Consider the following 21,688-nt stretch of genomic DNA (forward strand, 5'->3'; position numbering starts at 1 on the left):
AGAAAGGGTCTCTCTGAAGCCCTTAACCCCTTCATGACCCAGCCTATTTTGACCTTAAAGACCTTGCCGTTTTTTGCAATTCTGACCAGTGTCCCTTTATGAGGTAATAACTCAGGAACGCTTCAACGGATCCTGGCGGTTCTGAGATTGTTTTTTCGTGACATATTGGGCTTCATGTTAGTGGTAAATTTAGGTCAATAAATTCTGCGTTTATTTGTGATAAAAACGGAAATTTGGCGAAAATTTTGAAAATTTCGCAATTTTCACATTTTGAATTTTTATTCTGTTAAACCAGAGAGTTATGTGACACAAAATAGTTAATAAATAACATTTCCCACATGTATACTTTACATCAGCACAATTTTGGAAACAAAATTTTTTTTGCTAGGAAGTTATAAGGGTTAAAATTTGACCAGCGATTTCTCATTTTTACAACGAAATTTACAAAACCATTTTTTTAGGGACCACCTCACATTTGAAGTCAGTTTGAGGGGTCTATATGGCCGAAAATACCCAAAAGTGACACCATTCTAAAAACTGCACCCCTCAAGGTACTCAAAACCACATTCAAGAAGTTTATTAACCCTTCAGGTGCTTCACAGCAGCAGAAGCAACATGGAAGGAAAAAATGAACATTTAACTTTTTAGTCACAAAAATTATCTTTTAGCAACATTTTTTTTATTTTCCCAATGGTAAAAGGAGAAACTGAACCACGAAAGTTGTTGTCCAATTTGTCCTGAGTATGCTGATACCTCATATGTGGGGGTAAACCACTGTTTGGGCGCACGGCAGGGCTTGGAAAGAAAGGAGCGCCATTTGATTTTTTGAATGAAAAATTGGCTCCACTCTTTAGTGGACACCATGTCACGTTTGGAGAGCCCCCGTGTGCCTAAAAATTGGAGCTCCCCCACAAGTGACCCCATTTTGGAAACTACACGCCCCAAAGAACTTATCTAGATGCATAGTGAGCACTTTAAACCACCAGGTGCTTCACAAATTGATCCATAAAAATGAAAAAGTACTTTTTTTTCACAAAAAAATTCTTTTAGCCTCAATTTTTTCATTTTCACATGGGCAACAGGATAAAATGGATCCTAAAATTTGTTGGGCAATTTCTCCTGAGTACACAAATACCTCACATGTGGGGGTAAACCACTGTTTGGGCACATGGTAAGGCTCGGAAGGGAAGGAGCGCCATTTGACTTTTTGAATGAAAAATTATCTCCATCGTTAGCGGACACCATGTCGCATTTGGAGAGCCCCTGTGTGCCTAAACATTGGCGCTCCCCCACAAGTGACCCCATTTTGGAAACTAGACCCCCCAAGGAACTTATCTAGATGCCTAGTGAGCACTTTAAACCCTCAGGTGCTTCACAAATTGATCTGTAAAAATGGAAAAGTACTTTTTTTTCACAAAAAAATTCTTTTCGCCTCAATTTTTTCATTTTCACATGGGCAATAGGATAAAATGGATCATAAAATTTGTTGGGCAATTTCTCCCGAGTACGCCGATACCTCATATGTGGGGGTAAACCACTGTTTGGGCACACGGCAGGGCTCGGAAGAGAAGGCGCGCCATTTGACTTTTTGAATGGAAAATTCGCTCCAATTATTAGCGGACACCATGTCGCGTTTGGAGAGCCCTTGTGTGCCTAAACATTGGAGCTCCCCCAACAAGTGACCCCATTTTGGAAACTAGACCCCCCAAGGAACTTATCTAGATGCATATTGAGCACTTTAAACCCCCAGGTGCTTCACAGAAGTTTATAACGCAGAGCCATGAAAATAAAAAATAATTTTTCTTTCCTCAAAAATGATTTTTTAGCCTGGAATTTCCTATTTTGCCAAGGGTAATAGGAGAAATTGGACCCCAAATGTTGTTGTCCAGTTTGTCCTGAGTACGCTGATACCCCATATGTGGGGGTAAACCACTGTTTGGGCGCACGGCAGGGCTCGGAAGGGAAGGCACGCCATTTGGCTTTTTAAATGGAAAATTAGCTCCAATCATTAGCGGACACCATGTCACGTTTGGAGAGCCCCTGTGTGCCTAAACATTGGAGATCCCCCAGAAATGACCCCATTTTGGAAACTAGACCCCGAAAGGAACTAATCTAGATGTGGGGTGAGGACTTTGAACCCCCAAGTGCTTCACAGAAGTTTATAACGCAGAGCCATGAAAATAAAAAAAAAAAAATATTTTCTCAAAAATGATCTTTTAGCCTGCAACTTTTTATTTTCCCAAGGGTAACAGGAGAAATTTGACCACAAAAGTTGTTGTCCAGTTTCTCCTGAGTACGCTGATACCCCATATGTGGGGGTAAACCACTGTTTGGGCACATGCCGGGGCTCGGAAGTGAAGTAGTGACTTTTGAAATGCAGACTTTGATGGAATGGTCTGCGGGCGTCACGTTGCGTTTGCAGAGCCCCTGGTGTGCCTAAACAGTAGAACCCCCCCACAAGTGACCCCATTTTAGAAACTAGACCCCCCAAGGAACTTATCTAGATATGTGGTGAGCACTTTGAACCCCCAAGTGCTTCACAGACGTTTTCAACGCAGAGCCGTGAAAATAAAAAATCATTTTTCTTTCCTCAAAAATGATGTTTTAGCAAGCACAAGGGTAACAGGAGAAATTGGACCCCAGTAATTGTTGCGCAGTTTATCCTGAGTATGCTGGGTAAACCACTGTTTGGGCACATGTCGGGGCTCGGAATTGAGGGAGCACCATTTGACTTTTTGAATACGAGATTGGCTGGAATCAATGGTGGCGCCATGTTGCGTTTGGAGACCCCTGATGTGCCTAAACAGTGGTAACCCCTCAATTCTACCTCCAACACTAACCCCAACACACCCCTAACGCTAATCCCAACTGTAGCCATAACCCTAATCACAACCCTAACCGCAACACAACCCTAACCACAACCCTAATTCCAACCCAACCCTAAGGCTATGTGCCCACGTTGCGGATTCGTGTGAGATTTTTCAGCATCATTTTTGAAAACTCCGCGGGTAAAAGGCACTGCGTTTTACCTGCGGATTTTCCGCGGATTTCGAGTGTTGTTTGTGCGGATTTCACCTGCGGATTCCTATTGAGGAACAGGTGTAAAACGCTGCGGAATCCGCACAAAGATTTGACATGCTGCGGAAAATACAACGCAGCGTTTCCGCGCGGTATTTTCCGCACCATGGGCACAGCGGATTTGGTTTTCCATAGGTTTACATGGTACTGTAAACCTGATGGAACACTGCTGCGAATCCGCAGCGGCCAATCCGCTGCGGATCCGCAGCCAAATCCGCACCGTGTGCACATAGCCTAATTCTAAAGGTATGTGCACACGCTGCGGAAAACGCTGCGGATCCGCAGCAGTTTCCCATGAGTTTACAGTTTAATGTAAACCTATAGGAAACAAAAATCGCTGTACACATGCTGCGGAAAAACTGCACGGAATCGCAGGGGTTTACATTCCGCAGCATGTCACTTCTTTGTGCGGATTCCGCAGCGGTTTTTCAACTGCTCAAATAGAAAATCGCAGTTGTAAAACTGCAGTGAAATGCGCAGAAAAAATGCGGTAAATCCGCCATAAATCCGCAGCGGTTTAGCACTGTGGATTTATCAAATCCGCAGCGGAAAAATCCGCAGAGGACCAGAATACGTGTGCACATACCGAAACCCTAACCCTAACCCTAGCCCTAACCTTAGCTCTAACCCTAGCCCTAACCCTAGCCCTAACCCTAACCCTAGCCGTAACCCTAGCCCTAACCCTAGCCCTAACCCTAACCCTAGCCCTAACCCTATTCTAACATTAGTGGAAAAAAAAATTCTTTATTTTTTTATTGTCCCTACCTATGGGGGTGACAAAGGAGGGGGGGGTCATTTATTATTTTTTTTATTTTGATCACTGTGATAGATTATATCTCAGTAATCAAAATGCACTTTGGAACGAATCTGCCGGCCGGCAGATTCGGCGGGCGCACTGCGCATGCGCCCACCATTTTGGAATATGGCGGCGCCCAGGGAGAAGACGGACGCAGGATCGGTAAGTATGATGGGGTGAAGGGGAGCACGGGGAAGGGGGGGGATCGGAGCATGGGGGGGTGGATCGGAGCGCGGGAGGGGTGGAACGGAGCACGGGGGGTGGAACGGAGCACGGGGGGTGGAACGGAGCACGGGGGGTGGAACGGAGCACGGGGGGGGTGGATCGGAGTGCAGGGGGGGTGATTGGAGCACGGGGGGGTGATTGGAGCACGGGGGGAGCGGACAAGAGCACGGGGGGAGCGGAGCACAGGACGGAGGGGAGCCGGAGCAGTGTACCGGACAGATCGGAGGGCTGTGGGGGCGATCGGTGGGGTGGGGGCACATTAGTGTTTCCAGCCATGGCCGATGTTATTGCAGCATCGACCATGGCTGGATTGTAATATTTCACCAGTTATAATAGGTGAAATATTACAAATCGCTCTGATTGGCAGTTTCACTTTCAACAGCCAATCAGAGCGATCGTAGCCACGGGGGGGTGAAGCCACCCCCCCTGGGCTAAACTACCACTCCCCCTGTCCCTGCAGATCGGGTGAAATGGGAGTTAACCCGATCTGCAGGGACGCGATCTTTCCATGACGCCACATAGGCGTCATGGGTCGGATTGGCACCGACTTTCATGACGCCTACGTGGCGTCATGGGTCGGGAAGGGGTTAAGGATGTCATGGTGGGATTTCCCATGCCTGCTGGTCTGAATGAGTCTATGTCCTAGGCCATTCAGATCGATCGACGCTTGCGTGAGCGTAAAGCTGTGCACCATTTGGCGGTACTATCTGAGCATGGGCCTTAGCCTATGCAATGTGATAGGACTTTGACCAGAGCTGAACAGCAAGAACACAGACGTCGGAATGGGCTATGTTTTTACTGTGGTGATTCCACTCATGCTATCTCCGATTGTCCTAAGCGCACTAAGCGGTTCGCTAGGTCTGCCACCATTGGTACGGTACAGTCTAAATTTCTATTGTCTGTTACTCTGATTTGCTCTTTGTCATCCTATTCTGTTATGGCATTTGTGGATTCAGGCGCTGCCCTGAATTTGATGGACTTGGAGTATGCTAGGCGCTGTGGTTTTTTCTTGGAGCCCTTGCAGTATCCTATTCCATTGAGAGGAATTGATGCTACGCCTTTGGCCAAGAATAAGCCTCAGTATTGGACCCAATTGACCATGTGCATGGCTCCTGCACATCAGGAGGATATCCGCTTTCTGGTGTTGCATAATCTGCATGATGTGGTCGTTTTGGGGTTGCCATGGCTAAAGGTTCATAATCCAGTATTGGACTGAAAATCTATGTCTGTGTCCAGCTGGGGTTGTCAGGGGGTACATGGTGATGTTCCATTTTTGTCTATTTCATCTTCCACTCCTTCTGAAGTTCCAGAGTTTTTGTCGGATTATCGGGATGTATTTGATGAGCCCAAAGCCAGTGCCCTACCTCCTCATAGGGATTGCGATTGTGCAATTAATTTGATTCCTGGTAGTAAGTTTCCTAAGGGCCGATTGTTCAATTTATCTGTGCCAGAACACGCCGCTATGCGGAGTTATATAAAGGAATCCTTGAAGAAAGGCCATATTCGCCCGTCGTCATCACCGTTAGGAGCAGGGTTCTTTTTTTGTGGCCAAGAAGGATGGTTCTTTGAGACCTTGTATTGATTACCGCCTTCTTAATAAAATTACAGTCAAATTTCAGTATCCTTTGCCGTTGCTGTCTGATTTGTTTGCTCGTATTAAAGGGGCTAGCTGGTTCACCAAGATAGATCTTCGAGGGGCGTATAATCTTGTGCGTATTAAACAAGGCGATGAATGGAAAACAGCATTTAATACGCCCGAGGGCCATTTTGAGTACCTGGTTATGCCATTCATGCTTTCCAATGCTCCATCAGTATTTCAGTCCTTTATGCATGACATCTTCCGAGAGTACCTGGATAAATTCCTGATTGTGTATTTGGATGATATTTTGATCTTTTCGGACGATTGGTAGTCTCATGTGAAGCAGTTCAGAATGGTGTTCCAGGTCCTTCGTGCGAATTCCTTGCTTGTGAAGGGGTCAAAGTGTCTCTTTGTAACATAGTAACATAGTAACATAGTTAGTAAGGCCGAAAAAAGACATTTGTCCATCCAGTTCAGCCTATATTCCATCCTAATAAATACCCAGATCTACGTCCTTCTACAGAACCTAATAATTGTATGATACAATATTGTTCTGCTCCAGGAAGACATCCAGGCCTCTCTTGAACCCCTCGACTGAGTTCGCCATCACCACCTCCTCAGGCAAGCAATTCCAGATTCTCACTGCCCTAACAGTAAAGAATCCTCTTCTATGTTGGTGGAAAAACCTTCTCTCCTCCAGACGCAAAGAATGCCCCCTTGTGCCCGTCACCTTCCTTGGTATAAACAGATCCTCAGCGAGATATTTGTATTGTCCCCTTATATACTTATACATGGTTATTAGATCGCCCCTCAGTCGTCTTTTTTCTAGACTAAATAATCCTAATTTCGCTAATCTATCTGGGTATTGAGGTTCTCCCATCCCCTTTATTAATTTTGTTGCCCTCCTTTGTACTCTCTCTAGTTCCATTATATCCTTCCTGAGCACCGGTGCCCAAAACTGGACACAGTACTCCATGTGCGGTCTAACTAGGGATTTGTACAGAGGCAGTATAATGCTCTCATCATGTGTATCCAGACCTCTTTTAATGCACCCCATGATCCTGTTTGCCTTGGCAGCTGCTGCCTGGCACTGGCTGCTCCAGGTAAGTTTATCATTAACTAGGATCCCCAAGTCCTTCTCCCTGTCAGATTTACCCAGTGGTTTCCCGTTCAGTGTGTAATGGTGATATTGATTCCCTCTTCCCATGTGTATAACCTTACATTTATCATTGTTAAACCTCATCTGCCACCTTTCAGCCCAAGTTTCCAACTTATCCAGATCCATCTGTAGCAGAATACTATCTTCTCTTGTATTAACTGCTTTACATAGTTTTGTATCATCTGCAAATATCGATATTTTACTGTGTAAACCTTCTACCAGATCATTAATGAATATGTTGAAGAGAACAGGTCCCAATACTGACCCCCGCGGTACCCCACTGGTCACAGCGACCCAGTTAGAGACTATACCATTTATAACCACCCTCTGCTTTCTATCACTAAGCCAGTTACTAACCCATTTACACACATTTTCCCCCAGACCAAGCATTCTCATTTTGTGTACCAACCTCTTGTGCGGCACGGTATCAAACGCTTTGGAAAAATCGAGATATACCACGTCCAATGACTCACCGTGGTCCAGTCTATAGCTTACCTCTTCATAAAAACTGATTAGATTGGTTTGACAGGAGCGATTTCTCATAAACCCATGCTGATATGGAGTTAAACAGTTATTCTCATTGAGATAATCCAGAATAACATCCCTCAGAAACCCTTCAAATATTTTACCAACAATAGAGGTTAGACTTACTGGCCTATAATTTCCAGGTTCACTTTTAGAGCCCTTTTTGAATATTGGCACCACATTTGCTATGCGCCAGTCCTGCGGAACAGATCCTGTCGCTATAGAGTCCCTAAAAATAAGAAATAATGGTTTATCTATTACATTACTTAGTTCTCTTAGTACTCGTGGGTGTATGCCATCCGGACCCGGAGATTTATCTATTTTAATCTTATTTAGCCGGTTTCGCACCTCTTCTTGGGTTAGATTGGTGACCCTTAATATAGGGTTTTCATTGTTTCTTGGGATTTCACCTAGCATTTCATTTTCCACCGTGAATACCGTGGAGAAGAAGGTGTTTAATATGTTAGCTTTTTCCTCGTCATCTACAACCATTCTTTCCTCACTATTTTTTAAGGGGCCTACATTTTCATTTTTTATTCTTTTACTATTGATATAGTTGAAGAACAGTTTGGGATTAGTTTTACTCTCCTTAGCAATGTGCTTCTCTGTTTCCTTTTTGGCAGCTTTAATTAGTTTTTTAGATAAAGTATTTTTCTCCCTATAGTTTTTTAGAGCTTCAATGGTGCCATCCTGCTTTAGTAGTGCAAATGCTTTCTTTTTACTGTTAATTGCCTGTCTTACTTCTTTGTTTAGCCACATTGGGTTTTTCCTATTTCTAGTCCTTTTATTCCCACAAGGTATAAACCGCTTACACTGCCTATTTAGGATGTTCTTAAACATTTCCCATTTATTATCTGTATTCTCATTTCTGAGGATATTGTCCCAGTCTACCAGATTAAGGGCATCTCTAAGCTGTTCAAACTTTGCCTTCCTAAAGTTCAATGTTTTTGTGACTCCCTGACAAGTCCCCCTAGTGAAAGACAGGTGAAACTGCACAATATTGTGGTCGCTATTTCCTAAATGCCCAACCACCTGCAGATTTGTTATTCTGTCAGGTCTATTAGATAGTATTAGGTCTAAAAGTGCTGCTCCTCTGGTTGGATTCTGCACCAATTGTGAAAGATAATTTTTCTTGGTTATTAGCAGAAACCTGTTGCCTTTATGGGTTTCACAGGTTTCTGTTTCCCAGTTAATATCCGGGTAGTTAAAGTCCCCCATAACCAGGACCTCATTATGGGTTGCAGCTTCATCTATCTGCTTTAGAAGTAGACTTTCCATGCTTTCTGTTATATTTGGGGGTTTGTAACAGACCCCAATGAGAATTTTGTTACCATTTTTCCCTCCATGAATTTCAACCCATATGGACTCGACATCCTCATTCCCTTCGCTAATATCCTCCCTTAAAGTGGACTTTAGACAAGACTTTACATAGAGACAAACCCCTCCTCCTCTCCGATTTTTACGATCCTTTCTAAACAGACTGTAACCCTGTAAGTTAACTGCCCAGTCATAGCTTTCATCTAACCATGTCTCGGTTATTCCCACTATGTCAAAGTTACCTGTAGATATTTCTGCTTCTAGTTCTTCCATCTTGTTTGTCAGGCTTCTGGCGTTTGCGAGCATGCAGTTTAGAGGATTTTGTTTTGTTCCAATCTCCTCACTGTGGATTGTTTTAGAAATGTTCTTACCTCCCTTCTGAGTATGTTTTCCTGGGTCGTCTTTGTAAGAGTCTAATGTTTTTCTTCCCGTCCCCTCTTCTTCTAGTTTAACGCCCTCCTGATGAGTGTAGCGAGTCTTCTGGCGAATGTGTGTTTCCCAGGTTTGTTGAGGTGTAGTCCGTCTCTGGCGAGGAGTCCATCATACCAGTAATTCACACCGTGGTCCAGGAATCCAAATCCTTGTTGTCTGCACCATCGTCTTAGCCAGTTGTTTGCATCAAGGATCCTGTTCCATCTCCTGGTGCCATGCCCGTCTACTGGAAGGATAGAAGAAAAAACTACCTGTGCATCCAGTTCCTTTACTTTCTTCCCCAACTCTTCAAAGTCCTTGCAGATTGTCGGTAGGTCCTTCCTTGCCGTGTCATTGGTGCCAACATGTATCAGAAGAAATGGGTGGACGTCCTTGGAGCTGAAGAGCTTTGGTATCCTATCGGTCACATCCTTGATCATCGCACCTGGAAGGCAGCATACTTCTCTTGCAGTTATGTCCGGTCTGCAGATGGCTGCTTCGGTGCCTCTCAGTAGTGAGTCTCCCACCACCACCACTCTTCGTTGCTTCTTGGCTGTACTTTTTGCTGTCACTTGTTGCTGTGTGCCCTTTTCTTTTTTGCTTGCTGGTATTGCTTCATTCTTTGGAGTTCAGAAGGTTTCATTTTTGGGGTTCATTTTTTCTCCTTCTACTATCATCTCGATAAAGTCCAGGCCATTTACGATTGAACTCAGCCGACATCTGTGAAGAGCCTGCAAAAGTTCCTGGGCTTTGCTAATTTTTATCGGCGCTTCATCGCTAATATTTCTACTGTTGCTAAACCGTTGACTGATTTGACCAAGAAGGGTGCTGATGTGGTCAATTGGTCTTCTGCGGCTGTAGAGGCTTTTCAGGAGTTGAAGCGTCGTTTTTCTTCTGCCCCTGTGTTGTGCCAGCCAGATGTTTCGCTTCCGTTTCAGGTTGAGGTTGATGCTTCTGAGATTGGAGCAGGGGCTGTTTTGTCGCAAAGAAGTTCTGATGGCTCGGTGATGAAGCCATGTGCTTTCTTTTCTAGAAAGTTTTTGCCTGCTGAGCGTAACTATGATGTTGGTAATCGTGAATTGTTGGCTATGAAGTGGGCATTCGAGGAGTGGCGTCATTGGCTGGAAGTAGCCAAGCATCGAGGGGTGGTCTTGACAGATCACAAGAATTTGACTTATCTTGAGTCTGCCAAACGGTTGAATGCGAGACAGGCTCGATGGTCGTTATTTTTCTCCCGTTTTGATTTTGTGGTTTCGTACCTTCAGGGATAGACCTGACCGTTGCCCAGCGGAGAAACTGTTTGTCCCTGATAGATGGACTAGTAGAGTTATCTCTGAGATTCATTGTTCAGTGTTGGCTGGGCATCCTGGAATCTTTGGTACCATAGATTTGGTGGCTAGATCCTTCTGGTGGCCGTCTTTGTCGCGGGATGTGCGTTCTTTTGTGCAGTCCTGTGGGACTTGTGCTCGGGCTAAGCCCTGCTGTTCTCGTACCAGTGGGTTGCTTTTGCCCTTGCCGGTCCCGAAGAGGCCCTGGACGCATATTTCTATGGATTTTATTTCGGATCTCCCCGTCTCTCAAAAGATGTCGGTCATTTGGGTGGTTTGTGATCGCTTTTCTAAGATGGTCCATTTGGTACCTTTGTCTAAATTGCCTTCCTCCTCTGATTTGGTGCCATTATTTTTCCAGCATGTGGTTCGTTTACATGTTATCCCGGAGAACATCGTTTCTGACAGAGGTTCCCAGTTTGTTTCAAGGTTTTGGCGATCCTTTTGTGCTACGATGGGCATTGATTTGTCTTTTTCCTCGGCTTTCCATCCTCAGACAAATGGCCAAACCGAACGAACTAATCAAACTTTGGAAACATATCTGAGATGCTTTGTTTCTGCTGATCAGGAAGATTGGGTGTCCTTTTTGCCGTTGGCTGAGTTTGCCCTTAATAATCGGGCCAGCTCGGCTACTTTGGTTTCGCCGTTTTTCTGCAATTCTGGTTTCCATCCTCGTTTCTCTTCAGGGCAGGTTGAGTCTTCAGACTGTCCTGGTGTACATACTGTGGTGGATAGGTTGCAGCAGATTTGGACTCATGTGGTGGACAATTTGACATTGTCCCAGGAGAGGGCTCAATGTTTCGCTAACCGCCGGCGCTGTGTGGGTCCCCGACTTCGTGTTGGGGATTTGGTTTGGTTGTCGTCTCGTTATGTTCCTATGAAGGTTTCCTCTCCTAAGTTTAAGCCTCATTTCATTGGTCCGTATAAGATTTCTGAGTGTTAGGGTTGGCGGAACGCACCAAATATATTGTTTATTAAATGGAATTGGTGCGTTCGCAACCCGGGATCCACTGTGCAGGAAAGTACCTGCTGCTAAATAATGGCGGCTCTATATGGCGGTATATAGCAACTCTGTTAGCTTCACAGAGTAACCGCGAGAGGCAGGCTCTGTGCCCTGTTAGACTTTCACAGAGGCACAGGCCGACTACCCAGATGTGAGCAGTGAGTGGTCATGCATGCATACACAATCTCCTCGCCGGAGGAGCCAGCATTCTAGGGGCTTATTTCAGCCGGGTCCCTGAACACACTTATACACAATCTCCTCGCCGGAGGTGCCAGCATTCTAGGGGCTTATTTCAGCCGGGTCCCTGAACACATACAAACGCATGACCACATTGGCGCAAAGCATATGACAAAAGACGATACTAGCGCATGGCCGTGCGGTCATGCGCAGTTTATATAGTTACAGCACAGGAAGCTGCTACCAAAGTTTTGCCCTTTCAGGACCTTCCTGGAGGACCAATGGGATGCGCTGCAGTACCTGAACATGTGACCGAACATGTGACCCTCGACCTCCAATGGGAGACCTTGCCCTGGGCATGCTCAGTATGTGTAAATAAGGACTTAGTCCCAGAGAGGCCTGCTCGCTGCAGATCAGTGCAGGGTACCATAGGAAATCCAGAAAAGGCAGTAGTGACCCTATGCACCGAATCAGCCTCAGCGAGACGCTGGGAGCGACGTCTCCGCTGAGCAGACCCCACTGCGGCCGATGCTGAATGGGAGACCGCAGCAGACACGGATCGAGATTCCCCCTGTGCAGCAGAGGAAACTCGACTCCTAACATTACCCCCCTCCTAGTGCCCCCCCCTTGAGCCTCACTACGCTCAAAAGCTGCAATAAGCAGCGGAGCCCGAATGTGCTCCACAGGCTCCCAGGTTCTATCCTCTGGGCCGTGACCCTTCCAGTCCACCAGATAAAATTTCTTGCCATGTACCACTTTGCACCCCACAATAGCATTCACCTCAAACTCATCCGTGGATGAACCCGATGTCCCAGCAGATGACTCAGAAAACCGGGACAAGTGAACGGGCTTTAAGAGGGAAACGTGAAAAGTATCGGTGATTCCAAGGCGTGGAGGAATAGCCAAACGGTAGACCACAGGGTTGACCTGTTCCAGAACCTTAAACGGGCCAATGTAGCGAGGAGCAAACTTAGTGGACTCAACTCGCAGCCTGATGTTACGGGCGGAGAGCCACACTAAGTCGCCAGGAGCAAAAACGGAGCGGGGCGCCAGTGTGTATCAGCCGAAACCCTCATTCTCTCCTTGGAGGCCCGGATGGCATCCTGTGTGCGGTCCCAGATGTCACGTGCCTCCACCGCCCAGTCTGCCACCCTAGAATCGGTGGATGACACGGGCATGGGCACAGGGACACGCGGATGCTGGCCGAAATTAAGGAGAAAAGGAGTTTGACCAGTGGAATCGGCTACGGCGTTGTTCAAGGCAAATTCCGCCCAAGGTAGCAAAGATGCCCAGTCATCCTGCCTAGCAGAGACGAAATGTCGCAAATATGTCACCATAGTCTGATTGGTTCTCTCCACCAACCCATTCGTCTCGGGATGGTATGCAGAGGAGAGGTTTAACTCTATGCTGAGTAAACGGCAGAGCTCTCTCCAAAACCGAGATGCGAACTGGGGACCCCGATCGCTGACAATCTTATCAGGCATACCATGCAATCGGAAAACGTGCTTAATGAACAACACCACCAAGGCCCGTGCTGAGGGTAACCGAGGAAGCGGCACCAAATGCAACATCTTAGAGAAATGGTCGGTGACAACCCAAATAATGGAGCAGCCACGCGACTTGGGTAGGCCCACCACAAAGTCCATCCCGACCATCTCCCAGGGCCTGTCTGCCACCGGTAGAGGGTAAAGCAACCCAGCAGGCCGTTGCCGAGGAGACCGATTCTGGGCGCAAGAAACGCATGCCTGAATATAGTCCCTGACATCTCGGGCCATATGCGGCCACCAGTATGTTCTCGCCAAATGCTCAGATGTCCTCTTGGTCCCAAAATGCCCACCCACTCTGGAGGAGTGAGCCCAAGAGAGAACCTCCGGTCGCAAGTTAGCTGGTATGAAAGTCTTGCCCGGGGGCACAGACTCAAGCAAAACTGGAGCTACAGTTCTCAGGCTCTCAGAAGGGACAATAAGCAGAGGCTCCTCCTCCTCCTCCTCCGATGACACTATGGAGCGGGAGAGAGCGTCAGCATGAACGAGAGGAAATGGAGAGTAAAATGGAACCGGGAGAAGAACAGGGACCATCTAGCCTGGCGAGAATTCAGCCGCTGGGCCGTTTGTAGATATACCAAGTTCTTGTGGTCAGTGAAGACTTGGAAGGGAAAGCGAGCTCCCTCCAAGAGATGTCTCCACTCTGAAAAAGCCATCTTCATGGCTAGCAACTCCCTGTCCCCTATGGAATAATTCCTCTCCGCTGTGTGAAGGTCTTGGAGAAGAAGAAGCAAGGATGCTTCCGACCTTGAGCATCCTTTTGGAAAAGGACTGCTCCAGCACCAACGGATGAGGCATCCACCTCCAAGATAAATGGTTTATCAACATCGGGGCGATGTAGGATGGGAGCGCTAGCGAAGTGTGACTTGATCGAGAGAAAGGGTTTGGAGACCTCCTCTGACCACAACTTGGGATTTGCTCCCTTTTTGGTGAGGGCAACCAAGGGAGCTACCAAAGTTGAGAAGTGTGGAATGAACTGGCGATAGTAATTAATGAACCCCATAAAGCGCTGCACCGCTTTAAGAGAATGGGGTTCCTGCCAGTCCATTACAGCCTGTAGCTTGGCAGGATCCATAGCGAAACCCTGGGCAGAGATGATGTAACCAAGGAAAGGCAAGGACTCCTGCTCAAACACACACTTCTCCAACTTGGCGTAGAAGGAGTTTGCCCGTAAGAGGTCGAAGACTTTGCGAACATCTCTCCGATGGGAGTCAATATCTGGAGAGAAGATGAGATTATCATCCAGATAGACTACGACCGAGGTGGTGAGCATATCCCGGAAGATGTCGTTCACAAAGTCTTGGAAAACGGCTGGGGCATTACAGAGCCCAAAGGGCATCACCAGATATTCATAGTGCCCATCCCTGGTGTTAAAAGCCGTCTTCCATTCATCCCCCTCACGGATGCGAATCAGGTTGTAAGCACCCCACAGATCTAACTTCGTAAATACCCTCGCTCCCCGTAGCCTATCAAACAGCTCAGATATCAGCGGTAATGAGTACTTGTTCTTAACGGTGATGGCGTTAAGACCCCTGTAGTCTATGCACGGACGTAAGTGTCCAGTCTTCTTCTGTACGAAGAAGAACCCAGCCCCTGCCGGTGACACTGACTTCCTAATGAATCCTATTGCCAGATTTTCTTGGATGTACTGAGACATTGCCTCCGTCTCCGGGAGAGATAACGGATAGACTCGACCCCGGGGAGGCTCAGCACCAGGCAAGAGGTCAATAGGACAGTCATAGGGGCGGTGAGGCAGAAGGGTTTCCACAGCTCTTTTGGAGAACACATCTGCATAGGGCCAATAGTGCTTGGGGAGAGAGGAAAGATCTGCGGGTACCTGTGTAGTAGCAACCTGAACGCACTCCCTCTGACATCTACCCTCGCAGGATTTACTCCATCCCAAAATTCTCCCAGAGGACCACTCAATATGAGGAGAATGGTAGCGAAGCCATGGTATCCCCAACAGGACCTCATCAATTCCCTCAGGAATGACTAATAGGGAGATTATCTCCTGATGTGATGGAGACACAGAAAGCGTGAAAGGAATGGTTTGGTGGGTAATCTGTGAGGGTAGTGTTGACCCATTTACCACTCGAACGGTTACAGGCTTGGTGAGCATCACCAAGGGTATTGCGTGACGCTGGGCAAAAGAGGAAGACATAAAATTACCCTCTGCCCCAGAATCCACGCATAGCTCGACCATAAGAGTGGATGGGCCTATGGTAATTGTCCCCTTGAAGGACAACTTTGAGGCAAACGTCGCCATGTCTAGTGTACCTCCTCCAACTGCCACTAGACGCTGACGTTTACCCGACCGCTGAGGACCCTTGGAGGCAAGATGTCCTGACTGCCGGCAAACATGAGGGACCTTATGTGCACGGGCGGACTGAGACTTGGATCCCGCTCGTGTCACCTCTAAGGCCTCATGTGACTCGGACGCCTGGACTGGAGATTCCAAAGGTTTGGCGAAGGTGGGAGCCAGCCGAAACCTCTGCCTACACTGGGCTCGCTCCAACCTTCGCTCGTGAAAACGAAGGTCTATGCGAGTAGATATGGCTATGAGCTCCTCCAGTGTGGCGGGAATCTCCTTAGTGGCCAAAGCGTCCTTCACATGGTCAGCCAGCCCCCTCCAAAATACGGGAATGAGGGTTTTATCTGGCCATTCCAACTCAGACGCTAATGTCCGGAAGAGAACAGCAAAATGGCTGACCATGGTTGAACCCTGAGTCAAAGCCAGCAGTTGGAGCACTGTATCATGGGTGACTTGAGGTCCTAAAAAGACCTGTTTCAGAGAGTCCAGAAACCGAGGAACACTCCGCACCACATGATCGTTGCGCTCCCACAGCGGCTTAGCCCACTCCAACGCTCTGTCCGACAAGAGGGAGGTTATGAATCCCACCTTTGCCCGCTCAGTAGGGAAACGTGCAGCCAGGAGCTCGAGGTGTATACCACATTGGCTCACGAAACCCCTACAGGACTTACTGTCCCCAGAGTATCTCTCAGGCAAAGGAAGGTGAGATAGGGTCGGAACAGAGGTGGCAGTGGGTAAAGCTGCTGCAGCCACGCTAGCAGCCTGAACAGCTATTGCGGTAACATCCACCGCCGAGGTTGCACGCTCAAGAGACGCCAACCGGCCCTCCAGCAGCTGGATGTACCCCTGCAATCGCTGTTCATCCGCCATTACTTAGCCAGATCCTGGCGCTAGTATACTGTTAGGGTTGGCGGAACGCACCAAATATATTGTTTATTAAATGGAATTGGTGCGTTCGCAACCCGGGATCCACCGTGCAGGAAAGTACCTGCTGCTAAATAATGGCGGCTCTATATGGCGGTATATAGCAACTCTGTTAGCTTCACAGAGTAACCACGAGAGGCAGGCTCTGTGCCCTGTTAGACTTTCACAGAGGCACAGGCCGACTACCCAGATGTGAGCAGTGAGTGGTCATGCATGCATACACAATCTCCTCGCCGGAGGAGCCAGCATTCTAGGGGCTTATTTCAGCCGGGTCCCTGAACACATACAAACGCATGACCACATTGGCACAAAGCATATGACAAAAGACGATACTAGCGCATGGCCGTGCGGTCATGCGCAGTTTATATAGTTACAGCACAGGAAGCTGCTACCAAAGTTTAGCCCTTTCAGGACCTTCCTGGAGGACCAATGGGATGCGCTGCAGTACCTGAACATGTTACCGAACATGTGACCCTCGACCTCCAATGGGAGACCTTGCCCTGGGCATGCTCAGTATGTGTAAATAAGGACTTAGTCCCAGAGAGGCCTGCTCGCCGCAGATCAGTGCAGGGTACCATAGGGAAGCCAGAAAAGGCAGTAGTGACCCTATGCACCGAATCAGCCTCAGCGAGACGCTGGGAGCGACGTCTCCGCTGAGCAGACCCCACTGCGGCCGATGCTGAATGGGAGACCGCAGCAGACACGGATCGAGATTCCCCCTGTGCAGCAGAGGAAACTCGACTCCTAACACTGAGGTTATCAATCCTGTGTCATTTCGTTTGGCCCTTCCTGCTTCTTTTGCCATCCATAATGTGTTTCATAGGTCGTTATTGCAGAGATACGTAGCGCCTGTGGTTCCATCCGTTGATCCTCCTGCCCTGGTGTTAGTTGAGGGGGAGTTGGAGTATGTGGTGGAGAAGATTTTGGATTCTCGTGTTTCGAGACGGAAACTCCAGTACCTGGTCAAGTGGAAGGGTTATGGTCAGGAAGATAATTCCTGGGTTTTTGCCTCTGATGTTCATGCTGCCGATCTGGTTCGTGCCTTTCATTTGGCTCTTCCTGGTCGGCCTGGGGGCTCTGGTGAGGGTTCGGTGACCCCTCCTCAAGGGGGGGTACTGTTGTGAATTCTGTTGTCGGGCTCCCTCCTGTGGTCATGAATGGTACTTCGGCTGGTTCTGTCCATGGACTTCCTCTGGTGGGTGTTTCTGAGTTTCCTTCCACAGGTGACGAGGTTAATTCGTTAGATGCTGCTCTATTTAACTCCACTTAGATCTTTGCTCCAGGCCACCTGTCAATGTTCCAGTATTGGTCTAGTTCACTCCTGGATCGTTCTTGTGACCTGTCTTCCCATCAGAAGCTAAGTTCCAGCTTGTATTTCTTTGGTTTGCTATTTTTCTGTCCAGCTTGCTATTTAATTTGTTGTCTTGCTTGCTGGAAGCTCTGGGACGCAGAGGGAGCGCCTCCGCACCGTGAGTCAGTGCGGAGGGTCTTTTTGCACCCTCTGCGTGGTCTTTTGTAGGTTTTTGTGCTGACCGCAAAGTAACCTTTTCTATCCTCGGTCTGTTCAGTAAGTTGGGCCTCACTTTGCTAAATCTATTTCATCTCTGTGTTTGTATTTTCATCTTTACTCACAGTCATTATATGTGGGGGGCTGCCTTTTCCTTTGGGGAATTTCTCTGAGGCAAGGTAGGCTTTATTTTTCTATCTTCAGGGCTAGCTAGTTTCTTAGGCTGTGCCTAGTTGCATAGGGAGCGTTAGGCGCAATCCACGGCTATTTCTAGTGTGTTTGATAGGTTTAGGGATTGCGGTCAGCAGAGTTCCCACGTCCCAGAGCTCGTTCTTGTTATCAGTAATTATCAGGTCTTTCCGTGTGCTCTTAACCACCAGGTCCATTATTGTCCTGACCACCAGGTCATAACAGGTCTGGATCAATGTACCAGCAGACTCATCTAGCAGTGGCTGGCCAATGGGCAGGATGAGGTGGAAACACAGATATAGGCCCAAATAATAAAGTAGGCTAAATGCAGTTCAAAAGTGGTAACAGGACTAAACAGGCAGCATTGCTTTGTTCAGTGGAGGACAACTGTAATGAGTGGCAGACACAGTTAGTAGGCCCAAGTAATAAAATGGGCCAAATGCAGTTCAAAATTGGTAACAGGAGTAAACAGGCGGCTCAGCTTTGCTCAGTGGAGGAGAAAAGCAAGGAGCGGCAGACACCGTTAGTAGGCCCAACCAAACAAGTAGGCCAAATGCAGTTTAATATCTGAAACAGGATGAAAATTGAGGCTCAGCTTTGTTCAGTGGAGGAGAAAAGCAAGGAGTGGCAGACACCGTTAGTAGGCCCAACCAAACAAGTAGGCCAAATGCAGTTTAATATCTGAAACAGGATGAAAATTGAGGCTCAGCTTTCTTCAGTGGAGGAGAAAAGCAAGGAGCGGCAGACACCGTTAGTAGGCCCAACCAAACAAGTAGGCCAAATGTAGTTTAATATCTGAAACAGGATGAAAATTGAGGCTCAGATTTGTACAGTGGAGGAGAACAATAAGCAGCGGCAGACACCGTTAGTAGGCCCAACAAACAAGTAGGCCAAATGCAGTTTAATATCCAAAACAGGATGAAAATTGAGGCTCAGCTTTGTTCAGTGGAGGACAACTGTAATGGGAGGCAGACACAGTTAGTAGGCCTAAATAAGTAAGTAGGCTAAATGCAGTTCAAAACTGGTAACTGGAGTACACAGGCGGCATAGCTTTGTTCAATGGAGGACAGCTGTAATGAGTGGCGCAGACAGACTTAGTAGGCCTAAAATAAAAAAGTAGGCTCAAAGCACTTCAAAATTGGTAACAGGAGTAAACAGGTGGCTTAGCTTTGTTTAATGGGGGACAGCTGTAATGAGTGGCGCAGACAGACTTAGTAGGTCTAAAATAAAAAAGTAGGCTCAGAGCAGTTCAAAATTGGTAACAGGAGAAAACAGGCGGCTTAGCTTTGTTCAATGGAGGACAGCTGTAATGAGTGGCGCAAACAGACTTAGTAGGCCTAAAATAAAAAAGTAGGCTAAAACCAGTTCAAAATTGGTAACAGGACTAAACAGGCGGCATAGCTTTGTTCAGTGGAGGACAACTGTAATGAGTGGCGCAGACACAGTTAGTAGGCCCAAATAATAAAGTAGGCTAAATGCAGTTCAAAATTGGTAACAGGACTAACCAGGCGGCATAGCTAGGTTCTGGGGTGGGCTCCTCTGCTGAGTAGTAGACAGTGGTAGTAGGCGTAGGCGCAAAGTATTAACTGGTCTAAATGGAGGCCAGGGCCCCTGTATATTGTAACCATCATCTATCATTTCAACAAATTTGTATTGGCAGTGCCATTGAAGGATTTAACAGCACAGACCACACAGTGGTGGAGCAGGGAGAGGTAAGTATTGCAAGTGGTAGAGCACTGTTCGAGCTGGGGGGGAACACTCTCTCGTGGGCGGTGGTACTGGCACAGGGCCCCTCATATTACGACAGTGTGTCTGACGTTGAGTGTGCACCACCACCGTCAGAGACACTTCATTGTACTATGAGGGACCCTGTGCCAGTGCCGTCACCCAAAAGTGGGCACACCCACCTGTCCAGGCAAACGGCACTCGCACGGGTGCTTGCGCCAAGTGGTGACCATGGCCCTGTGGGGGGAGTCAGACCATTTAGGGAGGTATAAAAATGGCCAATGGTGGACATTCAACAGCTGCAAATGGAGGAATTGGAGCAGTCAGTAAGAGGAGGCCAAAAGTAAGACATTTTTCAGGCAAGCTACGTGTCAGCAAAATAATTTGAAATCCATGATTGGTTCATTTTAATGAAGGTTAGATCATCAACATTTCGGGTAGCCAGACGAGTCCTTTTTTTGGTCAGTATTGAACCAGCAGCACTGAAGACTCTTTCTGATAGCACACTAGCAGCTGGGCAAGCGAGCTCCTGTAATGCATATTCTGCCAATTCAGGCCAGGTGTCTATTTTTGATGCCCAATAATCATGGGGAATGATCTGTGAGGGAGAACATTGATAAGGGAGGGAAAATAGCTGGTAACCATACTGGACGAATGCTGTCTCCTGTCACTTTGAATCGATGCAGCTGTACCTGTTGTGTCTGCGGTCATTGGAAATCACTCCACAACCTGGTCAAAAAACCCCTCTGTCCAACGCCACTTCGGCTTTGTGCACCTCTAACACCTCTGCCATGTTGCCCCCTACAGCTCATGTGAGAACCATCACCGCCACTGTGTGCTGGGAATGCCTGAACCAACGGTCTACAAGAGTTGGTTGTTTGGTAGCCAATATTTGCTCAAGGTTCTCATGTGGCATGATATTTTGTAATTTCCCTTTATATCGTGGATCCAGGAGGCAGGCCAACCAGTAATCGTCATCGGTCATCATTTTTATAATGCGGGGGTCCCTTTTTAGGATACGCAAGGCATAATCAGCCATGTGGGCCTATGTTCCAGGTGTCAATTCATTGCTTGTGCTGGGTTGAGGAGTACTATCTTGCAAATCAACATCACTTGTCTCTCGCAAAAACCCTGTACCTGATCTTGCAACGCCACCAGTTTCTATTGCCCCCTGAGAAGCATCCTCCTCCCATAAATATTCATCCCCATCATCCTCCTCCTTCTCCTCCTCCTCTTCGTCCGGCACCTCGTCCAGGAGAGTTCCCTGAGCAGACAATGGCTGACTGTCATCAAGGCTTCCGTCCTCCATGGCCGCAGACGCCTGCTCCTTAATGTGCGTCAAACTTTGCATCAGCAGACGCATTAGTGGGATGCTCATGCTTATGATGGCGTCGTCTGCACTTACCAGCCGTGTGCATTCCTCAAAACACTGAAGGACTTGACAGAGGTCTTGTAGCTTCGACCACTGCACACCAGACAACTCCATGTCTGCCATCCAACTGCCTGCCCGTGTATGTGTATCCTCCCACAAATACACTACAGCACGCCTCTGTTCGCACAGCCTCTGAAGCATGTGCAGTTCCACCTTGTTGCAACGTCGATTATTAGGCGATGCCGGGGAAACTTCAGCGATAGCTGATGGTTCAGCATACGGCTGGAGTGTACGGGCGAACGGCGGATGTGCAAGCAAAGTCTTCGCACCTTCAGGAGCAGGGCTGGTAACCCCGGACAATTTTTCAGGAAGCACTGCACCACCAGGTTCAAGGTGTGAGCCAGGCAAGGAATGTGTTTCAGTTCTGAAATGGCTATGGCAGCCATAAAATTCCTTCCGTTATCACTGACTACCTTGCCTGCCTCAAGATGTACACTGCCCAGCCATGACTGAGTTTC

This window comes from Ranitomeya imitator, chromosome 1 (assembly GCF_032444005.1).
Source record: "Ranitomeya imitator isolate aRanImi1 chromosome 1, aRanImi1.pri, whole genome shotgun sequence".
Taxonomy (NCBI): Eukaryota; Metazoa; Chordata; class Amphibia; order Anura; family Dendrobatidae; genus Ranitomeya; species Ranitomeya imitator.